The sequence below is a fragment of the Pelobates fuscus genome, chromosome 4 (assembly GCF_036172605.1).
Source record: "Pelobates fuscus isolate aPelFus1 chromosome 4, aPelFus1.pri, whole genome shotgun sequence".
Taxonomy (NCBI): Eukaryota; Metazoa; Chordata; class Amphibia; order Anura; family Pelobatidae; genus Pelobates; species Pelobates fuscus.
In genome coordinates this window covers 14,811,090-14,831,173 of record NC_086320.1, presented here as the reverse complement: position 1 = coordinate 14,831,173, position 20,084 = coordinate 14,811,090, and the positions used below count along the sequence as shown (strand labels likewise).

The 20,084-nt window shown below is 41.3% G+C and overlaps 13 non-coding genes across 13 annotated transcripts; all 13 read left to right on the top strand.

Moving 5' to 3' along the window:
- Positions 1 to 982: 982 nt before the first annotated feature.
- On the top strand, positions 983 to 1,071 carry TRNAY-GUA (transfer RNA tyrosine (anticodon GUA)). Its single transcript is given in 2 exon segments — positions 983 to 1,019; positions 1,036 to 1,071. It is a non-coding gene; the product is annotated as a tRNA-Tyr (tRNA).
- Positions 1,072 to 2,468: 1,397 nt separating this feature from the next.
- Positions 2,469 to 2,557, top strand: TRNAY-GUA (transfer RNA tyrosine (anticodon GUA)). Its single transcript is given in 2 exon segments — positions 2,469 to 2,505; positions 2,522 to 2,557. It is a non-coding gene; the product is annotated as a tRNA-Tyr (tRNA).
- A 1,396-nt stretch (positions 2,558 to 3,953) lies between these two features.
- Positions 3,954 to 4,042, top strand: TRNAY-GUA (transfer RNA tyrosine (anticodon GUA)). The gene is given in 2 exon segments: positions 3,954 to 3,990; positions 4,007 to 4,042. It is a non-coding gene; the product is annotated as a tRNA-Tyr (tRNA).
- Positions 4,043 to 5,438: 1,396 nt separating this feature from the next.
- On the top strand, positions 5,439 to 5,527 carry TRNAY-GUA (transfer RNA tyrosine (anticodon GUA)). The gene is given in 2 exon segments: positions 5,439 to 5,475; positions 5,492 to 5,527. It is a non-coding gene; the product is annotated as a tRNA-Tyr (tRNA).
- A 361-nt stretch (positions 5,528 to 5,888) lies between these two features.
- Positions 5,889 to 5,961, top strand: TRNAA-AGC (transfer RNA alanine (anticodon AGC)). The gene has a single exon. It is a non-coding gene; the product is annotated as a tRNA-Ala (tRNA).
- A 965-nt stretch (positions 5,962 to 6,926) lies between these two features.
- On the top strand, positions 6,927 to 7,015 carry TRNAY-GUA (transfer RNA tyrosine (anticodon GUA)). The gene is given in 2 exon segments: positions 6,927 to 6,963; positions 6,980 to 7,015. It is a non-coding gene; the product is annotated as a tRNA-Tyr (tRNA).
- A 1,391-nt stretch (positions 7,016 to 8,406) lies between these two features.
- TRNAY-GUA (transfer RNA tyrosine (anticodon GUA)) lies at positions 8,407 to 8,495 on the top strand. The gene is given in 2 exon segments: positions 8,407 to 8,443; positions 8,460 to 8,495. It is a non-coding gene; the product is annotated as a tRNA-Tyr (tRNA).
- A 1,320-nt stretch (positions 8,496 to 9,815) lies between these two features.
- Positions 9,816 to 9,904, top strand: TRNAY-GUA (transfer RNA tyrosine (anticodon GUA)). Its single transcript is given in 2 exon segments — positions 9,816 to 9,852; positions 9,869 to 9,904. It is a non-coding gene; the product is annotated as a tRNA-Tyr (tRNA).
- Positions 9,905 to 11,303: 1,399 nt separating this feature from the next.
- Positions 11,304 to 11,392, top strand: TRNAY-GUA (transfer RNA tyrosine (anticodon GUA)). Its single transcript is given in 2 exon segments — positions 11,304 to 11,340; positions 11,357 to 11,392. It is a non-coding gene; the product is annotated as a tRNA-Tyr (tRNA).
- Positions 11,393 to 13,243: 1,851 nt separating this feature from the next.
- TRNAA-AGC (transfer RNA alanine (anticodon AGC)) lies at positions 13,244 to 13,316 on the top strand. Its single transcript has one exon. It is a non-coding gene; the product is annotated as a tRNA-Ala (tRNA).
- A 2,743-nt stretch (positions 13,317 to 16,059) lies between these two features.
- On the top strand, positions 16,060 to 16,132 carry TRNAA-AGC (transfer RNA alanine (anticodon AGC)). Its single transcript has one exon. It is a non-coding gene; the product is annotated as a tRNA-Ala (tRNA).
- Positions 16,133 to 18,336: 2,204 nt separating this feature from the next.
- On the top strand, positions 18,337 to 18,425 carry TRNAY-GUA (transfer RNA tyrosine (anticodon GUA)). Its single transcript is given in 2 exon segments — positions 18,337 to 18,373; positions 18,390 to 18,425. It is a non-coding gene; the product is annotated as a tRNA-Tyr (tRNA).
- Positions 18,426 to 18,875: 450 nt separating this feature from the next.
- TRNAA-AGC (transfer RNA alanine (anticodon AGC)) lies at positions 18,876 to 18,948 on the top strand. The gene has a single exon. It is a non-coding gene; the product is annotated as a tRNA-Ala (tRNA).
- Positions 18,949 to 20,084: the final 1,136 nt, after the last annotated feature.

The window sequence follows — 20,084 nt, the reverse complement described above, 5'->3', positions numbered from 1 at the left end:
CGATGCCCGCATTCTCCAATAAGTCTTTTTTTCAAAGCGTTTGCTTGAACTAGTTGCTATAGCAATGCTGGAAAAAATCTAACATGAACAACAAGCTTACATCGATTGTCCATCTCCATCTCGTTATTTGCATACTTCCACATTTGACAAAAACAACATGCACGATTCAAGAGGAATTCTTAGACACAACTAGAAATGTAAAAAAGTTGAACTCAATGAGAAATTTTATTGGCCTTTGCTTGCCTTACCTTGGCAACCACAAAAACTGCATTCTAGCACTTTGCCTTTTCATGGTATTTTCTTTCTTTCCCCTTTGGTCGCTGGTTCAATTCCAACTCAAAGGACATGTTGTTTTTTTTTGTTCTGGTGGCTTGGTAAATTCCCATATTTCACTCATCCCACTACTTCTTCTCCCATTTCCCTCAAATAGCGTTTCTCGGATTGCTGCTTCAGTTCTGCCCTGAAGGATTCTTTGCCTCATTTTCATTGTTTATTTTTCTTAAGGGGAGAGGAGGTCCTTGCGTAGAGATCTGGCATTGCTTGTTCCTGCTGTTACATTTTTCTTTCAATTGCCTTTTGTTTTTTTGGTCTTCATCCTCTCAGTATCATGCTCTATATTCTATCGGTACGCAAAGTTTAAGAGCTTGGCAGGCTTAAAATCTGCATTCTAGCGCTTTGACTTTTCAAGGCATTTCATTTTTTTGTCTCTGGTTCTGCCTCTGGGGTCACAAGTTATACGGGATAAAAGCGGAAAAGTGGGGAATTAGCTCAAATGGTAGAGCGCTCGCTTTGCATGTGAGAGGTAGTGGGATCGATGCCCGCATTCTCCAGTGGCTGATTCTTCTTTTAAAGGAAGGGTGCTTAGTTTGAACTTTTTGTTGACCTGGATGTCATTGCCACAGCAGCATGTTGCAAACTGTTTAACTGCTTACCTGATTCTTCAAAAATTTCCTACTTTGACATTGAGTAAATTCACAAATTACCTTCGATAGCTCAGCTGGTAGAGCGGAGGACTGTAGTTGGGATACGGTAGCAATCCTTAGGTCGCTGGTTCAATTCCGGCTCGAAGGACATGTGCTTTTTTTTCTTGTAGAGCGGAGTACTGTAGTTGGTATACGATAGCAATCCTTAGGTTGCTGGTTCATTTCCGGCTCGAAGGACATGTGTTTTTTTTCTTGTTGCTGTTAATTGGTGCACTTTTCCCAAGTAGAATTCCATAGGTTGTTTGTTCAGTTCTACTCTGAAGGATGCTTTCCCTCATTTTCTTTGCTTCTTTTTCTTCAGGGGAGAGGAGGTTCTGGCATAAAGACCTGGCATTGCTTGTTCTTGCTTTGGTTTTTTTCTTACAGTTGCCTTTTTGGTTTTTGCCTTCATCCGTCTTGTATTATGTTCTATATTCTACCGGTACACAGAGCTGATGTGACACACATGTGGGGGATTAGCTCAAATGGTAGAGCGCTCGCTTAGCATGTGAGAGGTAGCGGGATCGATGCCCGCATTCTCCAATAAGTCTTTTTTTCAAAGCGTTTGCTTGAACTAGTTGCTATAGCAATGCTTGAAAAAATCTAACATGAACAACAAGCTTACATCGATTGTCCATCTCCATCTCGTTATTTGCATACTTCCACATTTGACAAAAACAACATGCACGATTCAAGAGGAATTCTTAGACACAACTAGAAATGTAAAAAAGTTGAACTCAATGAGAAATTTTATTGGCCTTTGCTTGCCTTACCTTGGCAACCACAAAAACTGCATTCTAGCACTTTGCCTTTTCATGGTATTTTCTTTCTTTCCCCTTTGGTCGCTGGTTCAATTCCAACTCAAAGGACATGTTGTTTTTTTTGTTCTGGTGGCTTGGTAAATTCCCATATTTCACTCATCCCACTACTTCTTCTCCCATTTCCCTCAAATAGCGTTTCTCGGATTGCTGCTTCAGTTCTGCCCTGAAGGATTCTTTGCCTCATTTTCATTGTTTATTTTTCTTAAGGGGAGAGGAGGTCCTTGCGTAGAGATCTGGCATTGCTTGTTCCTGCTGTTACATTTTTCTTTCAATTGCCTTTTGTTTTTTTGGTCTTCATCCTCTCAGTATCATGCTCTATATTCTATCGGTACGCAAAGTTTAAGAGCTTGGCAGGCTTAAAATCTGCATTCTAGCGCTTTGACTTTTCAAGGCATTTCATTTTTTTGTCTCTGGTTCTGCCTCTGGGGTCACAAGTTATACGGGATAAAAGCGGAAAAGTGGGGAATTAGCTCAAATGGTAGAGCGCTCGCTTTGCATGTGAGAGGTAGCGGGATCGATGCCTGCATTCTCCAGTGGCTGATTCTTCTTTTAAAGGAAGGGTGCTTAGTTTGAACTTTTTGTTGACCTGGATGTCATTGCCACAGCAGCATGTTGCAAACGGTTTAACTGCTTACCTGATTCTTCAAAAATTTCCTACTTTGACATTGAGTAAATTCACAAATTACCTTCGATAGCTCAGCTGGTAGAGCGGAGGACTGTAGTTGGGATACGGTAGCAATCCTTAGGTCGCTGGTTCAATTCCGGCTCGAAGGACATGTGTTTTTTTTTTCTTGTAGAGCAGAGTACTGTAGTTGGTATACGATAGAAATCCTTAGGTTGCTGGTTCATTTCCGGCTCGAAGGACATGTGTTTTTTTTCTTGTTGCTGTTAATTGGTGCACTTTTCCCAAGTAGAATTCCTTAGGTTGCTTGTTCAGTTCTACTCTGAAGGATGCTTTCCCTCATTTTCTTTGCTTCTTTTTCTTCAGGGGAGAGGAGGTTCTGGCATGAAGACCTGGCATTGCTTGTTCTTGCTTTGGTTTTTTTCTTACAGTTGCCTTTTTGGTTTTTGCCTTCATCCGTCTTGTATTATGTTCTATATTCTACTGGTACACAGAGCCGATGTGACACACATGTGGGGGATTAGCTCAAATGGTAGAGCGCTCGCTTAGCATGTGAGAGGTAGCGGGATCGATGCCCGCATTCTCCAATAAGTCTTTTTTTCAAAGCGTTTGCTTGAACTAGTTGCTATAGCAATGCTGGAAAAAATCTAACATGAACAACAAGCTTACATCGATTGTCCATCTCCATCTCGTTATTTGCATACTTCCACATTTGACAAAAACAACATGCACGATTCAAGAGGAATTCTTAGACACAACTAGAAATGTAAAAAAGTTAAACTCAATGAGAAATTTTATTGGCCTTTGCTTGCCTTACCTTGGCAACCACAAAAACTGCATTCTAGCACTTTGCCTTTTCATGGTATTTTCTTTCTTTCCCCTTTGGTCGCTGGTTCAATTCCAACTCAAAGGACATGTTGTTTTTTTTGTTCTGGTGGCTTGGTAAATTCCCATATTTCACTCATCCCACTACTTCTTCTCCCATTTCCCTCAAATAGCGTTTCTCGGATTGCTGCTTCAGTTCTGCCCTGAAGGATTCTTTGCCTCATTTTCATTGTTTATTTTTCTTAAGGAGAGGAGGTCCTTGCGTAGAGATCTGGCATTGCTTGTTCCTGCTGTTACATTTTTCTTTCAATTGCCTTTTGTTTTTTTGGTCTTCATCCTCTCAGTATCATGCTCTATATTCTATCGGTACGCAAAGTTTAAGAGCTTGGCAGGCTTAAAATCTGCATTCTAGCGCTTTGACTTTTCAAGGCATTTCATTTTTTTGTCTCTGGTTCTGCCTCTGGGGTCACAAGTTATACGGGATAAAAGCGGAAAAGTGGGGAATTAGCTCAAATGGTAGAGCGCTCGCTTTGCATGTGAGAGGTAGCGGGATCGATGCCTGCATTCTCCAGTGGCTGATTCTTCTTTTAAAGGAAGGGTGCTTAGTTTGAACTTTTTGTTGACCTGGATGTCATTGCCACAGCAGCATGTTGCAAACTGTTTAACTGCTTACCTGATTCTTCAAAAATTTCCTACTTTGACATTGAGTAAATTCACAAATTACCTTCGATAGCTCAGCTGGTAGAGCGGAGGACTGTAGTTGGGATACGGTAGCAATCCTTAGGTCGCTGGTTCAATTCCGGCTCGAAGGACATGTGTTTTTTTTTCTTGTAGAGCGGAATACTGTAGTTGGTATACGATAGCAATCCTTAGGTTGCTGGTTCATTTCCGGCTCGAAGGACATGTGTTTTTTTTCTTGTTGCTGTTAATTGGTGCACTTTTCCCAAGTAGAATTCCTTAGGTTGTTTGTTCAGTTCTACTCTGAAGGATGCTTTCCCTCATTTTCTTTGCTTCTTTTTCTTCAGGGGAGAGGAGGTTCTGGCATAAAGACCTGGCATTGCTTGTTCTTGCTTTGGTTTTTTTCTTACAGTTGCCTTTTTGGTTTTTGCCTTCATCCGTCTTGTATTATGTTCTATATTCTACCGGTACACAGAGCTGATGTGACACACATGTGGGGGATTAGCTCAAATGGTAGAGCGCTCGCTTAGCATGTGAGAGGTAGCGGGATCGATGCCCGCATTCTCCAATAAGTCTTTTTTTCAAAGCGTTTGCTTGAACTAGTTGCTATAGCAATGCTGGAAAAAATCTAACATGAACAACAAGCTTACATCGATTGTCCATCTCCATCTCGTTATTTGCATACTTCCACATTTGACAAAAACAACATGCACGATTCAAGAGGAATTCTTAGACACAACTAGAAATGTAAAAAAGTTGAACTCAATGAGAAATTTTATTGGCCTTTGCTTGCCTTACCTTGGCAACCACAAAAACTGCATTCTAGCACTTTGCCTTTTCATGGTATTTTCTTTCTTTCCCCTTTGGTCGCTGGTTCAATTCCAACTCAAAGGACATGTTGTTTTTTTTTGTTCTGGTGGCTTGGTAAATTCCCATATTTCACTCATCCCACTACTTCTTCTCCCATTTCCCTCAAATAGCGTTTCTCGGATTGCTGCTTCAGTTCTGCCCTGAAGGATTCTTTGCCTCATTTTCATTGTTTATTTTTCTTAAGGAGAGGAGGTCCTTGCGTAGAGATCTGGCATTGCTTGTTCCTGCTGTTACATTTTTCTTTCAATTGCCTTTTGTTTTTTTGGTCTTCATCCTCTCAGTATCATGCTCTATATTCTATCGGTACGCAAAGTTTAAGAGCTTGGCAGGCTTAAAATCTGCATTCTAGCGCTTTGACTTTTCAAGGCATTTCATTTTTTTGTCTCTGGTTCTGCCTCTGGGGTCACAAGTTATACGGGATAAAAGCGGCAACGTGGGGAATTAGCTCAAATGGTAGAGCGCTCGCTTTGCATGTGAGAGGTAGCGGGATCGATGCCCGCATTCTCCAGTGGCTGATTCTTCTTTTAAAGGAAGGGTGCTTAGTTTGAACTTTTTGTTGACCTGGAAGTCATTGCCACAGCAGCATGTTGCAAACTGTTTAACTGCTTACCTGATTCTTCAAAAATTTCCTACTTTGACATTGAGTGAATTCACAAATTACCTTCGATAGCTCAGCTGGTAGAGCGGAGGACTGTAGTTGGGATACGGTGGCAATCCTTAGGTCGCTGGTTCAATTCCGGCTCGAAGGACATGTGCTTTTTTTTCTTGTAGAGCGGAGGACTGTAGTTGGTATACGATAGCAATCCTTAGGTTGCTGGTTCATTTCCGGCTCGAAGGACATGTGTTTTTTTTCTTGTTGCTGTTAATTGGTGCACTTTTCCCAAGTAGAATTCCTTAGGTTGCTTGTTCAGTTCAACTCGGAAGGATGCTTTCCCTCATTTTCTTTGCTTCTTTTTCTTCAGGGGAGAGGAGGTTCTGGCATAAAGACCTGGCATTGCTTGTTCTTGCTTTGGTTTTTTTCTTACAGTTGCCTTTTTGGTTTTTGCCTTCATCCGTCTTGTATTATGTTCTATATTCTACCGGTACACAGAGCTGATGTGGCACACATGTGGGGGATTAGCTCAAATGGTAGAGCGCTCGCTTAGCATGTGAGAGGTAGCGGGATCGATGCCCGCATCCTCCAATTAGTCATTTTTTCAAAGCATTTGCTTGAACTAGTTGCTATAGCAATGCTGGAAAAAAATCTAACATGAACAACAAGCTTACATCGATTGTCCATCTCCATCTCGTTATTTGCATACTTCCACATTTGACAAAAACAACATGCACGATTCAAGAGGAATTCTTAGACACAACTAGAAATGTAAAAAAGTTGAACTCAATGAGAAATTTTATTGGCCTTTGCTTGCCTTACCTTGGCAACCACAAAAACTGCATTCTAGCACTTTGCCTTTTCATGGTATTTTCTTTCTTTCCCCTTTGGTCGCTGGTTCAATTCCAACTCAAAGGACATGTTGTTTTTTTTTGTTCTGGTGGCTTGGTAAATTCCCATATTTCACTCATCCCACTACTTCTTCTCCCATTTCCCTCAAATAGCGTTTCTCGGATTGCTGCTTTAGTTCTGCCCTGAAGGATTCTTTGCCTCATTTTCATTGTTTATTTTTCTTAAGGGGAGAGGAGGTCCTTGCGTAGAGATCTGGCATTGCTTGTTCCTGCTGTTACATTTTTCTTTCAATTGCCTTTTGTTTTTTTGGTCTTCATCCTCTCAGTATCATGCTCTATATTCTATCGGTACGCAAAGTTTAAGAGCTTGGCAGGCTTAAAATCTGCATTCTAGCGCTTTGACTTTTCAAGGCATTTCATTTTTTTGTCTCTGGTTCTGCCTCTGGGGTCACAAGTTATACGGGATAAAAGCGGAAAAGTGGGGAATTAGCTCAAATGGTAGAGCGCTCGCTTTGCATGTGAGAGGTAGCGGGATCGATGCCCGCATTCTCCAGTGGCTGATTCTTCTTTTAAAGGAAGGGTGCTTAGTTTGAACTTTTTGTTGACCTGGATGTCATTGCCACAGCAGCATGTTGCAAACTGTTTAACTGCTTACCTGATTCTTCAAAAATTTCCTACTTTGACATTGAGTAAATTCACAAATTACCTTCGATAGCTCAGCTGGTAGAGCGGAGGACTGTAGTTGGGATACGGTAGCAATCCTTAGGTCGCTGGTTCAATTCCGGCTCGAAGGACATGTGCTTTTTTTTCTTGTAGAGCGGAGTACTGTAGTTGGTATACGATAGCAATCCTTAGGTTGCTGGTTCATTTCCGGCTCGAAGGACATGTGTTTTTTTTCTTGTTGCTGTTAATTGGTGCACTTTTCCCAAGTAGAATTCCTTAGGTTGTTTGTTCAGTTCTACTCTGAAGGATGCTTTCCCTCATTTTCTTTGCTTCTTTTTCTTCAGGGGAGAGGAGGTTCTGGCATAAAGACCTGGCATTGCTTGTTCTTGCTTTGTTTTTTTTCTTACAGTTGCCTTTTTGGTTTTTGCCTTCATCCGTCTTGTATTATGTTCTATATTCTACCGGTACACAGAGCTGATGTGACACACATGTGGGGGATTAGCTCAAATGGTAGAGCGCTCGCTTAGCATGTGAGAGGTAGCGGGATCGATGCCCGCATTCTCCAATAAGTCTTTTCTTCAAAGCGTTTGCTTGAACTAGTTGCTATAGCAATGCTGGAAAAAATCTAACATGAACAACAAGCTTACATCGATTCTCCATCTCGTTATTTGCATACTTCCACATTTGACAAAAACAACATGCACGATTCAAGAGGAATTCTTAGACACAACTAGAAATGTAAAAAAGTTGAACTCAATGAGAAATTTTATTGGCCTTTGCTTGCCTTACCTTGGCAACCACAAAAACTGCATTCTAGCACTTTGCCTTTTCATGGTATTTTCTTTCTTTCCCCTTTGGTCGCTGGTTCAATTCCAACTCAAAGGACATGTTGTTTTTTTTGTTCTGGTGGCTTGGTAAATTCCCATATTTCACTCATCCCACTACTTCTTCTCCCATTTCCCTCAAATAGCGTTTCTCGGATTGCTGCTTCAGTTCTGCCCTGAAGGATTCTTTGCCTCATTTTCATTGTTTATTTTTCTTAAGGGGAGAGGAGGTCCTTGCGTAGAGATCTGGCATTGCTTGTTCCTGCTGTTACATTTTTCTTTCAATTGCCTTTTGTTTTTTTGGTCTTCATCCTCTCAGTATCATGCTCTATATTCTATCGGTACGCAAAGTTTAAGAGCTTGGCAGGCTTAAAATCTGCATTCTAGCGCTTTGACTTTTCAAGGCATTTCATTTTTTTGTCTCTGGTTCTGCCTCTGGGGTCACAAGTTATACGGGATAAAAGCGGAAAAGTGGGGAATTAGCTCAAATGGTAGAGCGCTCGCTTTGCATGTGAGAGGTAGCGGGATCGATGCCCGCATTCTCCAGTGGCTGATTCTTCTTTTAAAGGAAGGGTGCTTAGTTTGAACTTTTTGTTGACCTGGATGTCATTGCCACAGCAGCATGTTGCAAACTGTTTAACTGCTTACCTGATTCTTCAAAAATTTCCTACTTTGACATTGAGTAAATTCACAAATTACCTTCGATAGCTCAGCTGGTAGAGCGGAGGACTGTAGTTGGTATACGATAGCAATCCTTAGGTCGCTGGTTCAATTCCGGCTCGAAGGACATGTGTTTTTTTTCTTGTTGCTGTTAATTGGTGCACTTTTCCCAAGTAGAATTCCTTAGGTTGCTTGTTCAGTTCTACTCTGAAGGATGCTTTCCCTCATTTTCTTTGCTTCTTTTTCTTCAGGGGAGAGGAGGTTCTGGCATAAAGACCTGGCATTGCTTGTTCTTGCTTTGGTTTTTTTCTTACAGTTGCCTTTTTGTTTTTTGCCTTCATCCGTCTTGTATTATGTTCTATATTCTACCGGTACACAGAGCTGATGTGGCACACATGTGGGGGATTAGCTGAAATGGTAGAGCGCTCGCTTCGCATGTGAGAGGTAGCGGGATCGATGCCCGCATCCTCCAATTAGTCTTTTTTTCAAAGCGTTTGCTTGAACTAGTTGCTATAGCAATGCTGGAAAAAAATCTAACATGAACAACAAGCTTACATCGATTGTCCATCTCCATCTCGTTATTTGCATACTTCCACATTTGACAAAAATTACATGCACGATTCAAGAGGAATTCTTAGACACAACTAGAAATGTAAAAAAGTTGAACTCAATGAGAAATTTTATTGGCCTTTGCTGGCCTTTGCTTGCCTTACCTTGGCAACCACAAAAACTGCATTCTAGCACTTTGCCTTTTCATGGTATTTTGTTTCTATCCCCTTTGGTCGCTGGTTCAATTCCAACTCAAAGGACATGTTGTTTTTTTTTGTTCTGGTGGCTTGGTAAATTCCCATATTTCACTCATCCCACTACTTCTTCTCCCATTTCCCTCAAATAGCGTTTCTCGGATTGCTGCTTCAGTTCTGCCCTGAAAGATTCTTTGCCTCATTTTCATTGTTTATTTTTCTTAAGGGGAGAGGAGGTCCTTGCGTAGAGATCTGGCATTGCTTGTTCCTGCTGTTACATTTTTCTTTCAATTGCCTTTTGTTTTTTTGGTCTTCATCCACTCAGTATCATGCTCTATATTCTATCGGTACGCAAAGTTTAAGAGCTTGGCAGGCTTAAAATCTGCATTCTAGCGCTTTGACTTTTCAAGGCATTTCATTTTTTTGTCTCTGGTTCTGCCTCTGGGGTCACAAGTTATACGGGATAAAAGCGGCAACGTGGGGAATTAGCTCAAATGGTAGAGCGCTCGCTTTGCATGTGAGAGGTAGCGGGATCGATGCCCGCATTCTCCAGTGGCTGATTCTTCTTTTAAAGGAAGGGTGCTTAGTTTGAACTTTTTGTTGACCTGGAAGTCATTGCCACAGCAGCATGTTGCAAACTGTTTAACTGCTTACCTGATTCTTCAAAAATTTCCTACTTTGACATTGAGTGAATTCACAAATTACCTTCGATAGCTCAGCTGGTAGAGCGGAGGACTGTAGTTGGGATACGGTGGCAATCCTTAGGTCGCTGGTTCAATTCCGGCTCGAAGGACATGTGCTTTTTTTTCTTGTAGAGCGGAGGACTGTAGTTGGTATACGATAGCAATCCTTAGGTTGCTGGTTCATTTCCGGCTCGAAGGACATGTGTTTTTTTTCTTGTTGCTGTTAATTGGTGCACTTTTCCCAAGTAGAATTCCTTAGGTTGCTTGTTCAGTTCAACTCGGAAGGATGCTTTCCCTCATTTTCTTTGCTTCTTTTTCTTCAGGGGAGAGGAGGTTCTGGCATAAAGACCTGGCATTGCTTGTTCTTGCTTTGGTTTTTTTCTTACAGTTGCCTTTTTGGTTTTTGCCTTCATCCGTCTTGTATTATGTTCTATATTCTACCGGTACACAGAGCTGATGTGGCACACATGTGGGGGATTAGCTCAAATGGTAGAGCGCTCGCTTAGCATGTGAGAGGTAGCGGGATCAATGCCCGCATCCTCCAATTAGTCTTTTTTTCAAAGCATTTGCTTGAACTAGTTGCTATAGCAATGCTGGAAAAAAAATCTAACATGAACAACAAGCTTACATCGATTGTCCATCTTCATCTCGTTATTTGCATACTTCCACATTTGACAAAAACAACATGAACGATTCAAGAGGAATTCTTAGACACAACTAGAAATGTAAAAAAGTTGAACTGAATGAGAAATTTTATTGGCCTTTGCTTGCCTTACCTTGGCAACCACAAAAACTGCATTCTAGCACTTTGCCTTTTCATGGTATTTTCTTTCTTTCCCCTTTGGTCGCTGGTTCAATTCCAACTCAAAGGACATGTTGTTTTTTTTGTTCTGGTGGCTTGGTAAATTCCCATATTTCACTCATCCCACTACTTCTTCTCCCATTTCCCTCAAATAGCGTTTCTCGGATTGCTGCTTCAGTTCTGCCCTGAAAGATTCTTTGCCTCATTTTCATTGTTTATTTTTCTTAAGGGGAGAGGAGGTCCTTGCGTAGAGATCTGGCATTGCTTGTTCCTGCTGTTACATTTTTCTTTCAATTGCCTTTTGTTTTTTTGGTCTTCATCCACTCAGTATCATGCTCTATATTCTATCGGTACGCAAAGTTTAAGAGCTTGGCAGGCTTAAAATCTGCATTCTAGCGCTTTGACTTTTCAAGGCATTTCATTTTTTTGTCTCTGGTTCTGCCTCTGGGGTCACAAGTTATACGGGATAAAAGCGGCAACGTGGGGAATTAGCTCAAATGGTAGAGCGCTCGCTTTGCATGTGAGAGGTAGCGGGATCGATGCCCGCATTCTCCAGTGGCTGATTCTTCTTTTAAAGGAAGGGTGCTTAGTTTGAACTTTTTGTTGACCTGGAAGTCATTGCCACAGCAGCATGTTGCAAACTGTTTAACTGCTTACCTGATTCTTCAAAAATTTCCTACTTTGACATTGAGTGAATTCACAAATTACCTTCGATAGCTCAGCTGGTAGAGCGGAGGACTGTAGTTGGGATACGGTGGCAATCCTTAGGTCGCTGGTTCAATTCCGGCTCGAAGGACATGTGCTTTTTTTTCTTGTAGAGCGGAGGACTGTAGTTGGTATACGATAGCAATCCTTAGGTTGCTGGTTCATTTCCGGCTCGAAGGACATGTGTTTTTTTTCTTGTTGCTGTTAATTGGTGCACTTTTCCCAAGTAGAATTCCTTAGGTTGCTTGTTCAGTTCAACTCGGAAGGATGCTTTCCCTCATTTTCTTTGCTTCTTTTTCTTCAGGGGAGAGGAGGTTCTGGCATAAAGACCTGGCATTGCTTGTTCTTGCTTTGGTTTTTTTCTTACAGTTGCCTTTTTGGTTTTTGCCTTCATCCGTCTTGTATTATGTTCTATATTCTACCGGTACACAGAGCTGATGTGGCACACATGTGGGGGATTAGCTCAAATGGTAGAGCGCTCGCTTAGCATGTGAGAGGTAGCGGGATCAATGCCCGCATCCTCCAATTAGTCTTTTTTTCAAAGCATTTGCTTGAACTAGTTGCTATAGCAATGCTGGAAAAAAAATCTAACATGAACAACAAGCTTACATCGATTGTCCATCTCCATCTCGTTATTTGCATACTTCCACATTTGACAAAAACAACATGAACGATTCAAGAGGAATTCTTAGACACAACTAGAAATGTAAAAAAGTTGAACTGAATGAGAAATTTTATTGGCCTTTGCTTGCCTTACCTTGGCAACCACAAAAACTGCATTCTAGCACTTTGCCTTTTCATGGTATTTTCTTTCTTTCCCCTTTGGTCGCTGGTTCAATTCCAACTCAAAGGACATGTTGTTTTTTTTGTTCTGGTGGCTTGGTAAATTCCCATATTTCACTCATCCCACTACTTCTTCTCCCATTTCCCTCAAATAGCGTTTCTCGGATTGCTGCTTCAGTTCTGCCCTGAAAGATTCTTTGCCTCATTTTCATTGTTTATTTTTCTTAAGGGGAGAGGAGGTCCTTGCGTAGAGATCTGGCATTGCTTGTTCCTGCTGTTACATTTTTCTTTCAATTGCCTTTTGGTTTTTTTGGTCTTCATCCACTCAGTATCATGCTCTCTATTCTATCGGTACGCAAAGTTTAAGAGCTTGGCAGGCTTAAAATCTGCATTCTAGCGCTTTGACTTTTCAAGGCATTTCCTTTTTTCATCTCTGGTTCTGCCTCTGGGGGTCACAAGCTATACGGCATGAGAGCGGAAAAGTGGGGGATTAGCTCAAATGGTAGAGCACTCGCTTTGCATGTGAGAGGTAGCGGGATCGATGCCCGCATTCTCCAGTGGCTGATTCTTCTTTTAAAGGAAGGGTGCTTAGTTTGAACTTTTTGTTGACCTGGATGTCATTGCCACATCAGCATGTTGCAAACGGTTTAACTGCTTACCTGATTCTTCAAAAATTTCCTACTTTGACATTGAGTGAATTCACAAATTACGTTCGATAGCTCAGCTGGTAGAGCGGAGGACTGTAGTTGGGATACGGTAGCAATCCTTAGGTCGCTGGTTCAATTCCGGCTCGAAGGACATGTGTTTTTTTTTCTTGTAGAGCAGAGTACTGTAGTTGGTATACGATAGAAATCCTTAGGTTGCTGGTTCATTTCCGGCTCGAAGGACATGTGTTTTTTTTCTTGTTGCTGTTAATTGGTGCACTTTTCCCAAGTAGAATTCCTTAGGTTACTTGTTCAGTTCTACTCTGAAGGATGCTTTCCCTCATTTTCTTTGCTTCTTTTTCTTCAGGGGAGAGGAGGTTCTGGCATAAAGACCTGGCATTGCTTGTTCTTGCTTTGGTTTTTTTCTTACAGTTGCCTTTTTGGTTTTTGCCTTCATCCGTCTTGTATTATGTTCTATATTCTACCGGTACACAGAGCTAATGTGGCACACATGTGGGGGATTAGCTCAAATGGTAGAGCGCTCGCTTAGCATGTGAGAGGTAGCGGGATCGATGCCCGCATCCTCCAATTAGTCTTTTTTTCAAAGCGTTTGCTTGAACTAGTTGCTATAGCAATGCTGGAAAAAAATCTAACATGAACAACAAGCTTACATCGATTGTCCATCTCCATCTCGTTATTTGCATACTTCCACATTTGACAAAAATAACATGCACGATTCAAGAGGAATTCTTAGACACAACTAGAAATGTAAAAAAGTTGAACTCAATGAGAAATTTTATTGGCCTTTGCTTGCCTTACCTTGGCAACCACAAAAACTGCATTCTAGCACTTTGCCTTTTCATGGTATTTTCTTTCTTTCCCCTTTGGTCGCTGGTTCAATTCCAACTCAAAGGACATGTTGTTTTTTTTTGTTCTGGTGGCTTGGTAAATTCCCATATTTCACTCATCCCACTACTTCTTCTCCCATTTCCCTCAAATAGCGTTTCTCTGATTGCTGCTTCAGTTCTGCCCTGAAAGATTCTTTGCCTCATTTTCATTGTTTATTTTTCTTAAGGGGAGAGGAGGTCCTTGCGTAGAGATGTGGCATTGCTTGTTCCTGCTGTTACATTTTTCTTTCAATTGCCTTTTGTTTTTTTTGGTCTTCATCCACTCAGTATCATGCTCTCTATTCTATCGGTACGCAAAGTTTAAGAGCTTGGCAGGCTTAAAATCTGCATTCTAGCGCTTTGACTTTTCAAGGCATTTCCTTTTTTTGTCTCTGGTTCTGCCTCTGGGGTCACAAGCTATACGGCATGAGAGCGGAAAAGTGGGGGATTAGCTCAAATGGTAGAGCACTCGCTTTGCATGTGAGAGGTAGCGGGATCGATGCCCGCATTCTCCAGTGGCTGATTCTTCTTTTAAAGGAAGGGTGCTTAGTTTGAACTTTTTGTTGACCTGGATGTCATTGCCACAGCAGCATGTTGCAAACGGTTTAACTGCTTACCTGATTCTTCAAAAATTTCCTACTTTGACATTGAGTAAATTCACAAATTACCTTCGATAGCTCAGCTGGTAGAGCGGAGGACTGTAGTTGGGATACGGTAGCAATCCTTAGGTTGCTGGTTCAATTCCGGCTCGAAGGACATGTGCTTTTTTTTCTTGTAGAGCGGAGTACTGTAGTTGGTATACGATAGCAATCCTTAGGTCGCTGGTTCAATTCCGGCTCGAAGGACATGTGTTTTTTTTTCTTGTAGAGCGGAGTACTGTAGTTGGTATACGATAGAAATCCTTAGGTTGCTGGTTCATTTCCGGCTCGAAGGACATGTGTTTTTTTTCTTGTTGCTGTTAATTGGTGCACTTTTCCCAAGTAGAATTCCTTAGGTTGCTTGTTCAGTTCTACTCTGAAGGATGCTTTCCCTCATTTTCTTTGCTTCTTTTTCTTCAGGGGAGAGGAGGTTCTGGCATAAAGACCTGGCATTGCTTGTTCTTGCTTTGGTTTTTTTCTTACAGTTGCCTTTTTGTTTTTTGCCTTCATCCGTCTTGTATTATGTTCTATATTCTACCGGTACACAGAGCTGATGTGGCACACATGTGGGGGATTAGCTGAAATGGTAGAGCGCTCGCTTAGCATGTGAGAGGTAGCGGGATCGATGCCAGCATCCTCCAATTAGTCTTTTTTTCAAAGCGTTTGCTTGAACTAGTTGCTATAGCAATGCTGGAAAAAAATCTAACATGAACAACAAGCTTACATCGATTGTCCATCTCCATCTCGTTATTTGCATACTTCCACATTTGACAAAAATTACATGCACGATTCAAGAGGAATTCTTAGACACAACTAGAAATGTAAAAAAGTTGAACTCAATGAGAAATTTTATTGGCCTTTGCTGGCCTTTGCTTGCCTTACCTTGGCAACCACAAAAACTATTCTATCGGTACGCAAAGTTTAAGAGCTTGGCAGGCTTAAAATCTGCATTCTAGAGCTTTGACTTTTCAAGGCATTTCCTTTTTTTGTCTCTGGTTCTGCCTCTGGGGTCACAAGCTATACGGCATGAGAGCGGAAAAGTGGGGGATTAGCTCAAATGGTAGAGCACTCGCTTTGCATGTGAGAGGTAGCAGGATCGATGCCCGCATTCTCCAGTGGCTGATTCTTCTTTTAAAGGAAGGGTGCTTAGTTTGAACTTTTTGTTGACCTGGATGTCATTGCCACAGCAGCATGTTGCAAACGGTTTAACTGCTTAAGTGATTCTTCAAAAATTTCCTACTTTGACATTGAGTGAATTCACAAATTACCTTTGATAGCTCAGCTGGTAGAGCGGAGGACTGTAGTTGGGATACGGTAGCAATCCTTAGGTCGCTGGTTCAATTCCGGCTCGAAGGACATGTGCTTTTTTTTCTTGTAGAGCGGAGTACTGTAGTTGGTATACGATAGCAATCCTTAGGTCGCTGGTTCAATTCCGGCTCGAAGGACATGTGTTTTTTTTTCTTGTAGAGTGGAGTACTGTAGTTGGTATACGATAGAAATCCTTAGGTTGCTGGTTCATTTCCGGCTCGAAGGACATGTGTTTTTTTTCTTGTTGCTGTTAATTGGTGCACTTTTCCCAAGTAGAATTCCTTAGGTTACTTGTTCAGTTCTACTCTGAAGGATGCTTTCCCTCATTTTCTTTGCTTCTTTTTCTTCAGGGGAGAGGAGGTTCTGGCATAAAGACCTGGCATTGCTTGTTCTTGCTTTGGTTTTTTTCTTACAGTTGCCTTTTTGGTTTTTGCCTTCATCCGTCTTGTATTATGTTCTATATTCTACCGGTACACAGAGCTGATGCGGCACACATGTGGGGGATTAGCTCAAATGGTAGAGCGCTCGCTTAGCATGTGAGAGGTAGCGGGATCGATGCCCGCATCCTCCAATTAGTCTTTTTTTCAAAGCGTTTGCTTGAACTAGTTGCTATAGCAATGCTGGAAAAAAATCTAACATGAACAACAAGCTTACATCGATTGTCCATCTCCATCTCGTTATTTGCATACTTCCACATTTGACAAAAACAACATGCACGATTCAAGAGGAATTCTTAGACACAACTAGAAATGTAAAAAAGTTGAACTCAATGAGAAATTTTATTGGCCTTTGCTTGCCTTACCTTGGCAACCACAAAAACTGCATTCTAGCACTTTGCCTTTTCATGGTATTTTCTTTCTTTCCCCTTTGGTCGCTGGTTCAATTCCAACTCAAAGGACATGTTGTTTTTTTTTGTTCTGGTGGCTTGGTAAATTCCCATATTTCACTCATCCCACTACTTCTTCTCCCATTTCCCTCAAATAGCGTTTCTCGGATTGCTGCTTCAGTTCTGCCCTGAAAGATTCTTTGCCTCATTTTCATTGTTTATTTTTCTTAAGGGGAGAGGAGGTCCTTGCGTAGAGATGTGGCATTGCTTGTTCCTGCTGTTACATTTTTCTTTCAATTGCCTTTTGTTTTTTTTGGTCTTCATCCACTCAGTATCATGCTCTCTATTCTATCGGTACGCAAAGTTTAAGAGCTTGGCAGGCTTAAAATCTGCATTCTAGCGCTTTGACTTTTCAAGGCATTTCATTTTTTTGTCTCTGGTTCTGCCTCTGGGGTCACAAGCTATACGGCATGAGAGCGGAAAAGTGGGGGATTAGCTCAAATGGTAGAGCACTCGCTTTGCATGTGAGAGGTAGCGGGATCGATGCCCGCATTCTCCAGTGGCTGATTCTTCTTTTAAAGGAAGGGTGCTTAGTTTGAACTTTTTGTTGACCTGGATGTCATTGCCACAGCAGCATGTTGCAAACGGTTTAACTGCTTACCTGATTCTTCAAAAATTTCCTACTTTGACATTGAGTAAATTCACAAATTACCTTCGATAGCTCAGCTGGTAGAGCGGAGGACTGTAGTTGGGATACGGTAGCAATCCTTAGGTTGCTGGTTCAATTCCGGCTCGAAGGACATGTGCTTTTTTTTCTTGTAGAGCGGAGTACTGTAGTTGGTATACGATAGCAATCCTTAGGTCGCTGGTTCAATTCCGGCTCGAAGGACATGTGTTTTTTTTTCTTGTAGAGCGGAGTACTGTAGTTGGTATACGATAGAAATCCTTAGGTTGCTGGTTCATTTCCGGCTCGAAGGACATGTGTTTTTTTTCTTGTTGCTGTTAATTGGTGCACTTTTCCCAAGTAGAATTCCTTAGGTTGCTTGTTCAGTTCTACTCTGAAGGATGCTTTCCCTCATTTTCTTTGCTTCTTTTTCTTCAGGGGAGAGGAGGTTCTGGCATAAAGACCTGGCATTGCTTGTTCTTGCTTTGGTTTTTTTCTTACAGTTGCCTTTTTGTTTTTTGCCTTCATCCGTCTTGTATTATGTTCTATATTCTACCGGTACACAGAGCTGATGTGGCACACATGTGGGGGATTAGCTGAAATGGTAGAGCGCTTGCTTAGCATGTGAGAGGTAGCGGGATCGATGCCCGCATCCTCCAATTAGTCTTTTTTTCAAAGCGTTTGCTTGAACTAGTTGCTATAGCAATGCTGGAAAAAAATCTAACATGAACAACAAGCTTACATCGATTGTCCATCTCCATCTCGTTATTTGCATACTTCCACATTTGACAAAAATTACATGCACGATTCAAGAGGAATTCTTAGACACAACTAGAAATGTAAAAAAGTTGAACTCAATGAGAAATTTTATTGGCCTTTGCTGGCCTTTGCTTGCCTTACCTTGGCAACCACAAAAACTATTCTATCGGTACGCAAAGTTTAAGAGCTTGGCAGGCTTAAAATCTGCATTCTAGCGCTTTGACTTTTCAAGGCATTTCCTTTTTTTGTCTCTGGTTCTGCCTCTGGGGTCACAAGCTATACGGTATGAGAGCGGAAAAGTGGGGGATTAGCTCAAACGGTAGAGCACTCGCTTTGCATGTGAGAGGTAGCGGGATCGATGCCCGCATTCTTCAGTGGCTGATTCTTCTTTTAAAGGAAGGGTGCTTAGTTTGAACTTTTTGTTGACCTGGATGTCATTGCCACAGCAGCATGTTGCAAACGGTTTAACTGCTTACCTGATTCTTCAAAAATTTCCTACTTTGACATTGAGTGAATTCACAAATTACCTTCGATAGCTCAGTTGGTAGAGCGGAGGACTGTAGTTGGGATACGGTAGCAATCCTTAGGTCGCTGGTTCAATTCCGGCTCGAAGGACATGTGCTTTTTTTTCTTGTAGAGCGGAGTACTGTAGTTGGTATACGATAGCAATCCTTAGGTCGCTGGTTCAATTCCGGCTCGAAGGACATGTGTTTTTTTTTCTTGTAGAGTGGAGTACTGTAGTTGGTATACGATAGAAATCCTTAGGTTGCTGGTTCATTTCCGGCTCGAAGGACATGTGTTTTTTTTCTTGTTGCTGTTAATTGGTGCACTTTTCCCAAGTAGAATTCCTTAGGTTACTTGTTCAGTTCTACTCTGAAGGATGCTTTCCCTCATTTTCTTTGCTTCTTTTTCTTCAGGGGAGAGGAGGTTCTGGCATAAAGACCTGGCATTGCTTGTTCTTGCTTTGGTTTTTTTCTTACAGTTACCTTTTTGGTTTTTGCCTTCATCCGTCTTGTATTATGTTCTATATTCTACCGGTACACAGAGCTGATGCGGCACACATGTGGGGGATTAGCTCAAATGGTAGAGCGCTCGCTTAGCATGTGAGAGGTAGCGGGATCGATGCCCGCATCCTCCAATTAGTCTTTTTTTCAAAGCGTTTGCTTGAACTAGTTGCTATAATGCTGGAAAAAAATCTAACATGAACAACAAGCTTACATCGATTGTCCATCTCCATCTCGTTATTTGCATACTTCCACATTTGACAAAAATTACATGCACGATTCAAGAGGAATGTTTTTTTTTGTTCTGGTGGCTTGGTAAATTCCCATATTTCACTCATCCCACTACTTCTTCTCCCATTTCCCTCAAATAGCGTTTCTCGGATTGCTGCTTCAGTTCTGCCCTGAAGGATTCTTTGCCTCATTTTCATTGTTTATTTTTCTTAAGGGGAGAGGAGGTCCTTGCGTAGAGATCTGGCATTGCTTGTTCCTGCTGTTACATTTTTCTTTCAATTGCCTTTTGTTTTTTTGGTCTTCATCCTCTCAGTATCATGCTCTATATTCTATCGGTACGCAAAGTTTAAGAGCTTGGCAGGCTTAAAATCTGCATTCTAGCGCTTTGACTTTTCAAGGCATTTCATTTTTTTGTCTCTGGTTCTGCCTCTGGGGTCACAAGCTATACGGCATGAGAGCGGAAAAGTGGGGGATTAGCTCAAATGGTAGAGCACTCGCTTTGCATGTGAGAGGTAGCGGGATCGATGCCCGCATTCTCCAGTGGCTGATTCTTCTTTTAACCCCTTAAGGACAGAGCTTCAGAAGCTTGTCTTTCACTTAATGACAACGGCATTTTTTGCTATTTGCGTTCAACTGCAATTTGCATTTTACTAATTTATTGCACCGACACATATTATATACCGTTTTTTAAAGGACAGAAAGGGCTTTAATTTGATGTAACACATGTATATATAAATGCTTATTTATTATAAAAAAAATACAGAAATATGCAAAAAAATTTATTTTTGTGTGTTTTTTTTACAGTTTTTGCAATAATAATGTGTACATAATTAGTGCAGGTTAAGGAAAGTAATTAAAAATAAATTCATTTAGTTGTTCTGAATTACAGAATATATAATGTGTCTGGGATTTTAAGTTTTTTTTGGTAGTTACAGGTCACAAAGCACAAGGAGTAAAATAAACTTTTTATGTGGAGCGATTTTAGAATTTGGTATGTTTGTCTTGTAAGCCTAATAGCCATAAAAGAAAACAAAATTGC